General features: G+C 39.8%; 1 protein-coding gene across 1 annotated transcript in view; it reads left to right on the top strand.

Moving 5' to 3' along the window:
* Window positions 1-7,131: 7,131 nt before the first annotated feature.
* LOC129675224 (acyl-coenzyme A amino acid N-acyltransferase 2-like) overlaps window positions 7,132-11,001 on the top strand; it is a 31,969-nt gene continuing 28,099 nt past the window's right edge. Inside the window, exon 1 of the mRNA XM_055605243.1 lies at window positions 7,132-7,315. The gene's annotated coding sequence lies outside the window, so the exon portion shown is untranslated. The remainder of the gene's footprint in view (window positions 7,316-11,001) is intronic.

Genomic DNA, 11,001 nt, shown 5'->3' with positions numbered 1-11,001 from the left:
GGTACTTTTGTTCTGCAAACATATAATTTCTCATAAGCATTATGCAGTTCTAAAATTATAAATGTATGAGATGTTCAGGATGAAATTAAACTGTAAACCACATTTTATCTATGCCAATTAACAGAATGGCATAATAAATTTTGAGGATATTATAGCCAAGAATTTATTGGCCATGTATTAGAGTTCTCGCTAGAGACATTTTTTTATGTCTCAGTCATTTTCAGAGTTGTTTCCATGTAAAGGAATCAGCAATATAAGTTACCATTATTATTGAACATACAATCATTATCATGTTGAAATCAAAACAAGGTTGTGTAGATCAAAATATCTTTTTTGGGCTCTTGGGCACCTGTTGTATTAGACCAAGCTGTTACCCATCTCCCAAGAGAAGGTCTCCCATTAGAGAGACAAGCTGGTTGCCTTGAGCAATAGAAAAGGCATGTTTTAAGTAAACTTTATGTAAACTCCCTTTTAATTTAGAGTTTAAACATACCCTAGCCACCTTGTATCTGTTTAGAATGTTAGGCCTAGGTTTTTATATATGCTGTAGCTATTTTTGTCTTATCCCCTTTTTGATACAGAATGGGCAAATATGCCTTTACAGCCAAATTTTATATAAACTCCCTTTTACCTTTAGCATTTAAGTATACCCTATGCATCTTGTACCTGGATTTTTACATTGGTTGTGGCTATTCTTTGGCTTGCTCCTTTTTTGATATGGCATGGATGGTTCAGCCTTTTAAACATATGAATTGCCATATTTGAGTTTTTAGGACTTAAATAGGCTGGCATGTACTTTGCCACCTGTAAGCCCCCTGTGTCTTTTTTGCATCAGGCATGACAGATATTTGCCCCCCCCCCGTGAAAATGTCTCACATTAGAAAGGATAAGCTGACTTCCAAAGCAGTGTGATACTTTATCTAGTCAGCACTTAAAAGGTTTTCAATGTGGGAGGCATGCAATTTGCAAGTTTGTCTCAGCATAATTTTGAGTCCTTACATTGATCAAAAGAACACATTTTTTTTAAAGTCAAAATGCCCTTTTTGTACCAATTCTGTGGAAGTGCCAGTTTTTGAGATCGGTTGGCCTTTTTAGAGCAGTGTGACATCATCTCTCCTTACACAAACCTAAAATGGATGTGAATCCAACCTTTACATCAGTAAGGATGTAACATCCATTATTAAGAAAAAAGAACTTATATAGTAACCTTAAGGAATTTTTTGTCATTTTGAATCTTAGACTATCTCTGCAAGTGGCTAAACAGCAGGAGTTGCCACCCTGGCTTTTATTATGTAAATTAGGCTGATCTAGAACTCAGAGATCTGCCTTTTTCTTTTTACTTTGTGTTGGGATTAAAGGTATGTGCCTTCATCAACTTGTTCAAATATTTTTTCTCAAATCCATATCATTGTAACCCAAATGTTGAAATGAAAATCAAGCAAAGAGACAAGAAAATTTTAGGTTTTGGGTCAGTTGTGACAATTTAGGCTGCAACAAGCAAAGCCCAGTTAGTTATTTTTTGGAATTTAGTTGTTACAGACCCTTACCAGAAAGAGCTGACAAGTATCTTGCAGCCAGAGAGCTTTGAATTTTAGCCTCTATTAATCTAACTTTTATTAGGGAGAGAGCCCTTTCTATTGTCTGTAACTTAGTGTTTCATTCCTTGGCTTTCCCCCCATTTTCTCCATAAATTTTCTTGGAGAAGGCATGGAGAAGAGCCATCACCATTAAACATATTGCAACCAGATGCATGACTATGACAACCAAAACAAAGCCAAAAGGTAAAACACCGTCTACCATGGCATTTTTTAATTTTAGATGCAGTTTTAGGCCCCAAGCTCTGTCTAGAGGTCTGTCTGCCTCCAGTTCCCTCTTTCCAGCATTGGCTGCTGTTGTTGCTCTGAGCTGAGCTGAGCCAGCCACAGTATAAGGAAGCCATGCTTGGAGGTCTAAGGAGGAGTAACTATTGCCCAGCATTGTGCTCTAGGTTAAATAAATCCTAGTTTATGTGTGGTGATCTGGGTATCAGCTGGTTTAGGAATAACCACTGCTTAACTAAGATAAATCATTAATGAATAGTAATAACCCACAACAAATGGGACCTAACTAATCTTAAGTATCCACACTCTTTAAATCATACTTTAACATAATTTGCTGGGGGGAATATGCTCCCATTGGTATTATCTCATTGGTTTTCCACTCCCACAACTTTCCACCATTACACCAGCACATCTTCCAGGCAGAACAAATTGTAGGTTGAAGGTTTACGGCTAAGTTGGTGTCCCAACCCCTCCACTGGCAGCCTTGCCTGGTTACAAAAGATGGCTGGTCCAGACTTCTTGTCTCCCATTACTAGGAGTTTTCAGTAGGATCACCCTCACAGATTCCTGGGAGTTTCCATTGCACTGGGTTTCTACCTCCTCTCCCAAAGGACCCCAATTCTAGCAGTCTCTCTCAAGACTCTCTCTCCATCCCCCACTCCTGATCCCTTCTGTATCCAGCGTTACCTGCCCCTAGATCCCCTGCAATATCTATTCTATTATCCCTTCTCAGGAAGATCTATGTGTTTCCCTCGAGCCCTCCTTATTATTTAGCCTCTCTGGGTCTGTGGATTGTAGTATGATTATCTTTTATAGCTAAAATTCACTTATAAGTGAGTACAAACTATGTTTGTCTTTCTGGGGCTGGATTACCTCACTCAGGACATTTTTTTTTCTAGTTTCACACATTTTCCTGCAAATTTCATGATGTTATTTTTTTTTTAATTTTTAAAAATTTTTAAATTTTTTTATATTATTTTTAAAAATGGCTGATTAATACTCTATTGAGCAAATGCAGCACATTTTCTTTATCCATTCTTCAGTTGAGAGACATCCAGTATCTGGCTATTACAAATAAAGCTGTGACCAACATATTTGAGCAGGTGCCCTTGTGGCAGGATGGAGTGCCCTTTGGGTATATGGCCAGGAGGGGTATAGTTGGGTCTTGAGAAAGACAGATTCTCAATTATTTAAGAAACCACCATGTTGGTTTCCAAAGTTGCTGTACAAAATTTTACTACCGCCAGCAATGGTGGAGAATGTTCCACACTCTCACTAGCATGAGCTGTCACTTGTAGTTTTTAATCTTAGCCATTCTGACATGTGTAAAGATGGACGTTCGGAGTCATTTTGATTTGTATTTACCTGATGGCTAAGGTTGTTGAACATTTTTAAAGTGTTTTTGAGACATTGGAGATTTCTCTATTGGGAATTCTCTGTTTAGATATGTATCCAATTTTAAAATTGAATTATTTGTTTTTTAAATAGTTTTTTTTTTAAATGTATTTGAGTATTAGCCCTCTATCAGATGTGAAGTTGATCAAAATCTTTTCCCATTTGGTAGGCTGCTGTTTTGTCCTATTGATGGTGTCCTTTGCCTTATGGAAGCTTTTCAGTTTCATGAGGTCCCACTTATTGTCCATCTTAGTGCCTGTTCTATTGGTATTCTGTTCAGGAAGTTGTCTCTCATGACAATGCCTTTAAGGCTAATCCTCACTTTCTTTCCTATTAGTGTGTCTGGTTTTATGTTGAGGTCTTTGATTTGCTTGGACTTGAGTTTTGTACAGAACTGATAGATATGGTTCTATTTGTATTCTTCTCCATGTCAACATCCAGTTAGACCAGCACCATTTGTTGAAGGTGCTTTCTTTTTTCCAATGTATACTTCTGCCTTCTTTATAAAAAAAATCAGGTATCCACAGGTGTGTAGATTTATGTCTTGGTCTTCAGTTAGATCCATTGATCAACTTGTTTATGTTTATGCCAATACCATGCTTTTTTTCCTCTTCCTTCCTTTCCTTCCTTCCTTCCTTCCTTCCTTCCTTCCTTCCTTCCTTCCTTCCTTCCTTTCTTCCTTCCTTCCTTCCTTCTTTCCTCCCTCCTTTCTTTCTTTTTCTTTCTTTCTCTTTCTTTCTTCTATAGCTCTGTAGTACATACAGCTGGAAATCAGGGATAGTGATTCTTCCAGAAGTTCTTTTATTGTATAGGATTGCTTTGGTTATCTTGGGTTTTTGTTTGTTTGTTTTTCCATATAAAGTGGAGTATTGTTTTTTTCAAGGTCTGTAAATAATTGTGCTGGAATGTTGATGAGAATTGTATTGAATCTGGAGATTGCTTTTGGTAAGATGCCCGTTTTTACTATGTGGTTTCTACTGGTCCTTGAGTATAGGAGATCTTTCATCTTCTAACAGCTTTCTTAATTTCATTCTTCAAACAGTTGAAGTAATTGTCATGAAGTCTTTCACTTTTTTCGTTAGAGTTACCCAAGATACTTTGTATCATTTGTGGCTATTGAGAATGGTGTTGTTTCCCTGATTTCTTCCTCAGCACATTTCTTGTTTGTATATAGGAAGGCTTGATTTTTTTTAAGTTACTCTTGTATCCAGCCACTTTGCTGAAGGTGTTTATTAGCTCTACGAATTCCCTGGTAGAATTTTTTGGGTTTGATTATGTACGCTATCATATCATCTGCAAATAACAATACTTTGATTTCTTCCTTTCTAAATTGTATCTCCTTGATCTCATTTAGTTGTCTTATTGCTCTAGCTAGAACCTCAAGTATTGTTGTAGTAAATAAAAATAAGTGTTGGGGGCTGGAGAGATGGCTCAGAGGTTAAGAACACTGGCTGTTCTTCCAGAGGTCCTGAGTTCAATTCCCAGCAACCACATGGTGGCTCATAACCATCTATATATAATGAGATCTGGTATGCAGGCAGAATGCCATATAAATAATAAATAAATCTTAAAAAAAATAAGTGTTGGACTATATAATGTTTATTATTCTTTGCCCCATGATTATTGTGACAGTATTATTTAACCCACTATCACAAATAATAATACACAGACACCTGTTAGATTTTATAACTGCCTTATTTACCTTGGACAGGGTAGATATTTCTACCTCCGCTATCTCAATAACTTCACCATTCATCTTCTGGCCTCCATTCAATGCACCCCCCCAACCATCTTTATCTGGGCTACCTTCCATCCATAATCTTAAAAATACTTGTTTATATTTGGTGTTTTTCCATTCATGCCATCCCTGGAGTCCTTTCTTCCAGCCTACATGGTTTCTTCTCCACACTAACCCTTCGTGGAGTCCTCCCTCCTTCTCTCTTCCTGTCTCCTGTGATTCTCCTTTCCTCTAAAGCCTGGAAACCTTAGCCACACCTACCCAACTCTGCTCTGCCCAGGTACAGGCCATTTAATTAACCAATCAGGTATGTCTTAGGCAGGTTTACACAACAAGGGCATCTATATCTGGAGAAGAACCAGATCTTGAGGGCTAGCATCAGAACAACCCCCAACAAAATACTATGTTGGATAGATATGGAGAGAGTGGACAGCCTTGTCTTGTTCTTGATTTTAGTGGAATTGCTTTGAATTTGCTGGTTGCTTTAGGTCTTCTTTGAAAGTCTGTTACAATTCTGAGCTAAAACTGCCCATTCCCTTAGGGAATATAGGTTTCTTTAAATTGTTTATCTGATCTTGATTTTTGTTGCAGTCTAAGATTAGCCACAAAAACCACTCGGACACCAATCTCAGTAAGATATTGATGGTTTAATTATTGCCTTTTCCAAGCTGATTGTTCAGGGCCACAGAAAGGACTTGGAACCCTAACTGTGACACTGACCTGTTCTTTGGGCAGTCTTTTATTGGAAAACCAAGTGCTGAAGACAAGGGGGAGGTAGGGTTGGGTAACACATTTTGGTTAACCATTCAAAGAAATATGTTTTTTGCTTACTAGACAAAGTTATTATCAGCTAACCTTTAAACTGATTGATCCTAGGTGAGATAAGTGAGTTATTACTTAGTCCAACCTGAGTGCAACCAAGTGTATAGATAGTTAGTCCAAAGTTCAAAGTCCAACCTGAGCGCAACCAAGTGTACAGATAACAAGAGTGCAACTAGAACATAGCCAAGAGTGTTGACAACAATGTATCAGTTAGGACATTTTTGAATCATAGTGAAATATAAGGTCAGCACAACCCTCTGGCAGGGTCTGTTAGTACAGGTTAACTTAACCCTCTGACAGGGTTTGTTACTGTCAGCAGTGAATAACTACTTCTAGGAGACAAAGTTAAAAGCTTAAAAATTTTGAAATTAATTTTACCTTATAAACAAAATGAAATATGTTGAATATGCTGTAGCTATGTTTCAAAGGGCAGGCTTAAACAGATTTAACCTTGGTAAGTGGTATCTATTAAGAAAATTGTCCATTTCTTGTAGGTTTTCAAATTTTGTGGAATACAGATTTTTGAAGTATGGCTTAATGATTCTTTGGATTTCCTCAGTGTCAGTTGCTATGTTCCCCTTTTGTTTCTGATTTTGTTAATTTGGATATTCTCTCTCTATCTTCTAGTTAGTTTGGATAAGGGTTTGTCTATCTTGTTGATTTTCTCAAACAACCAACATGGGGGCCCTTACTGACTACCTTGCCTCCCTTTGGGTCCTGTTCCCCTAACTGGGCTGCCATGTTTGGCCTCAGTGGAGAGAATGCACCTAGTTCTGCATCAACCTAAAGTGCCAGGGAGGTTGGTACTGATGGTGGACATCCATCTTTTCTAGAAGGGGAGGGGAGAATGGAGAGAGGTGTGTGTAGTGGGGGGGGGGCTGGGGACTGGGAGGAGATGAAGGAGGCTGCAATCAGGACATGGGCGAATAAATATCAGGACATAAGGTGAATAAATAAATTACATTTTAAAATTAGGAGAAAAAAACCCCACCATGTTCTTTAAAGCAATTGGCATTGGTAACTAGGTACATTACTTTCCTAAAACTGTAAGATGTCAATTTTGAGAAATTTTTGATGCTCTGATACAGTGTATCATAAAATTGCCAGTGCCTCAGCTCAGACCAACCAAGTCACATCTTTTAGGTATTGGCCCTAGTAATATTTTAAAAATACACCCCTCATGGGAATCTTTTGTCTTCAGCTCATACCACTGCAAAAATGGAAAGAGAAAACCCTACTTAGAAGATTATTGCCGTAGAAGAGGAAATTAATAACAAAACCAAAGAGGTCAGAGCCAGGACTTGAGAGGAGGAGTCAAGGAAAAAGTCTGTAAATATTAGGCTCCATTCTGGAATACCTCAGTTGAAAGGCAGCCGAGAAGGATAGAATCTCTGCTTTCATTTTAGAGTTCCTCCTGCTCGCGCTCTGACTCAGGGGATCCAACACACAGGAGCCTGGAGCTGCCGGTGGTCTCCCTGCAGACATCTGTAACTTTTAACAAGTTGCAGTGTTCTGAGTGATAGAAATTTGCAAGCTACAGGTAAGCCTGCAGTGCTTCTCAGTTGTTCCTTAAGGGCAAGCCATCCTTCCCTACACTGTGTATATGAACACACGGGGAGCATCTGGGAGGTCAGTCTGTTGTTGTTGTTGTTTTAGTTCTTTGGTTTATTGTTTTGTTTTCTAGTAGGCAACATCTCTATTCAGGGTACTACAAAAGCCTGTTTACATTTTGCTATGTGTGTTTCTCTAATTACACCTGGTAACATTCTCTGAGGACTTAGAAATCAACATAGTAGCTGTTTTGTTGGTCACAAATTCAGATTTATATCTGCTACACTGAATGAAAAAAAAAAAAGAAATAAAAAGGAAAATAAAGGACATTACTATTTCTAGGAATGGTGGAGGAGAAATTTTATTATAAATATTCAGGAGGGCATAGCCAGAGGCAGACATATCTGGGACTGTCCAGAATGGTCATGATCCTGAGCCATGTGGGGAGAGGAATAGGAAAAGGGAGAGGGGAACCATATACAGTAGCCAGGAGGCCCAAGTACAAAAAGGGGCAGGTAACCAAAATGTCTGGAGTATATAGAAAGAGCCTCTGGGAGACAGCAGCCCAGACTCTGGGCTGGAAAGTTTAGGGTGTGTCAGCGGTAGCCTGTAATAAGTAGGGACTGAGGGATGCTGGGAGAACCTGGAGGCCAGGTTAAATAGGTTAAATATGCCAGGTTAAATTTATATGTTAAATAGACACCTCAGCCACTTTTCTGTGAGTTTGAAACTTAACATCACAGCCTTTTGTTGATAAGAAATGAATGATAAGGGGCAAGGTAATTGTCTATGACTACTGCCTGCTGACACTGGGGTGTTGTTATTTGTGACCCCAAAAAGCTAAAATGTTGACCAAGTTCTGGAAGAACAGGCTGTTTTACTTGCTGTCCAGGCTCTTCAGGACCATCTGGGGCTAGGGATATGAAGGCAGCAGTTGGAGCAGTTTGCAGTCTTCGATTGGAAATCTGCTGGAACATATATATATATTAGGGGCAGAAGTTAAAGTTAAGGAGTTTGGGGAATATTTTTCTTAGCTGTAAATTTTAAACTATTAGGCCCATGGTCCTGGTAATTGGGGAGGAGAGTCCCAAGACCAGGGAAAGGAGAAGAGAGTCTACTCTCAAGAATAGGCAGGTGGGAAAACAGGCTGTTGATTGATAATACTTATCTGGAGTCCATTTGACCAGTGAGAGTCTTTCTCAGCTTGAGGCCCGATTTTTACATAGAAAGAGAACTGAGAAGTCATTTGAAGGCTTGGTTGCTGCTGTTAAACTGACAAATCTACGTCAATGCCATCAGAGACCTGAGAAGGATAAATTTCACCAGAGTAAAATCAAGCAAATCTATTAAAAATGACAGAGACTTACCAGCTACCTGGACAGTCCCACTAGGTTTCTCCATAGTTGGTGTTGGCCTGCCCAGCAAAGACACCTCATCCTGACATAAGATATTTTCCTATTTATGTAGTTATCTCTAGGCTGTTCCTTGGGTAGGGGATTTGATGGTCTGTTTCTAGAACTGGTGACTTATGGCTTAGTTTCAGGGACTGATGACTTATGGCCTGAATTGGAGTTGGTCAGGCTTATTTAGCAGGCTCTCTCACATAGCAAGACTGACAACTTTCCTTATCCTTTTGTAGTGCACCATGAATGAAAATGGGTGTAATAAAAAAGAAACAAAAATAGCCACTTCGTGGGTGTATGGGGGAAAAAGTTTATTCCAAACTGCCAAGGCTGTCTTCTGTGAAAGCAAGAAGTGACAAGGAAAAGATTTTCAGGTTTAAATGGGATCCAAAAAAGGGGGAAGCTAGCTAAGAGACAGTGAACAGTATAGTCAAAAGGGACAAGGAGGAGCAAGCAGGAACTCTGTTATGCCCAGATCTTAAGGTCCCCAAAGATCACCAGGACCTAGACCACGTATGCAAGAGCAAAGAGCTTTATTTGGGCTCAACCTTGGGCACCAACACAAAGGATCAGAGAGGAGAGCCCAGGACAGATGCATGGCAGGGTTTTTATTGGGGTTTAAGCAAGAACTGGGAATTCTCAGTTTAAGAGGTACAAGATTGGATGAAATTCAGCAAGGGCAAGCTTGTTAAAAAGTTATTGGCTAGCTAACATGACTAACATTGAGTGAGCTAACTATAGACCTCAGGAATGGTAGTTATTTTCTGTGCCATGAAATGTTCTACTACAAGGTCAGTGGGCTGCCCAGCACAGATGCCCAACTGAGATAAGATACCTTTCCATTCTTGTGGTTACCTCCAGGCTATTCTTTGGGTAGGGAATTTTATTTCTGGAATTGGTGACCTATGGCCTAGTTCTTGGGACTGATACCTTTTGGGGATTTGGGGAGTCGGGCCTGGTCCTCTCACTTCACCCGAGGAAGTATAGAAAGCATAAGGTAGAAAGCATAAGGGCATAGAGAAGCTGTGGGACTGTGCAGGCAATTCCGAGGGGGGGAGGCAAGGAAACTGTCAACGTAGAGATTCAGGAGGGCACTAGGGCAGCTAGAACAGCTAGCTCTGAGGGAATGGTAAGGAAAGGTCCAAGACTCTAGAGTGTGCAGGCATCTCCTAGGGTGGAGATGAGGAAGTTCCAAGAAGGAACTGAGAGGAGCCATGAGGGAGCAGAGGGGTAAGTATCATGGCAACAGGAATTTCATTCTGGGACATCCCCAAGTGACTGAGAGACTTGTCAGAAATGTTCCAAACCACAGAGAAGAGGTGTCCCTTTCCCTGTGATTAGGGCCCAGAAGGGTGAAAGAAAGCTTCTTGTCATACCATACCGGTGTGGCTTTCATAGTAAAAGCAGACAAAGCAGGGAGCTCTGAAGTGATACGCCGTAGAAGAGGAGAGACAAATGGTTAGGCCAGGTAGAGGAGAAAACAGCTGGCGAGGCGCAAGTGTCTTAGTAAGCACAATTGCTCAAGTGGTAGGGCTGTGAAAGATGCAAAAGATGCCCATGTGGTGGGCAGCCCAAGAGGGCATGAGGGGCAGCCATGTGGGGAGCCATGAAGGAAGAGCTGAAGGAAAAGGAAGAGAGGGGAACCAAGTATAGTAGCGAGGAGGCCAAAGGTACAGATAAATAAATAAATAAAAATAAAAAAGGGGGGCGGGGTGGGCAAGTATTTAAAAACTCTGGATTATGTAAGAAAGAGCCTTTGGCAGAAGAGGAGCCAAGCCTCTGGGCTGGAAAGTTCAGAACAGAGGGCAGGGTTTGTCAGCTATGTCCTGTAACAGGAAGGCAATGGAGAAATGCTTAGAAAACCTGTACCCAGGTCTATTTTGATATGTTAAATAGGCACCTTGTCCTGGATTTGAAACCTAACATTGAGTTAATATAACCAAGAATTCTTTGAAACAGTTGGAGACAAAATGTACAACTTGAAGGCAAAAGTCAGACTGTAATAAGTGCAAACAATGAAGAAATTGTTTGTTGACTTATTGAGAAATATTGTTGGAATTTAGTGAGTAAGTGCTGGGGAAATAGTCTGGGGTGGCAATATTCTTGGAGTGAAGGACAGAATGTTCTTCATTCCAAGTGAATAAGAAACAGCAAAAAGCTCCTGCTGAGAACACTATGGTTTATCAGTAACTGTATCTGCAGTGGGAGATGCTTTTTTTTCTTTCATTTCTTGTTTTTTATTTATTTATTTTTTAAATATTTTTATTTATTA

The sequence above is a fragment of the Psammomys obesus genome, unplaced genomic scaffold, assembly GCF_907164565.1.
Source record: "Psammomys obesus unplaced genomic scaffold, mPsaObe1.curated_primary_1811, whole genome shotgun sequence".
Classification (NCBI taxonomy): Eukaryota; Metazoa; Chordata; class Mammalia; order Rodentia; family Muridae; genus Psammomys; species Psammomys obesus.
This window is presented reverse-complemented; position numbering and strand designations above follow the sequence as displayed.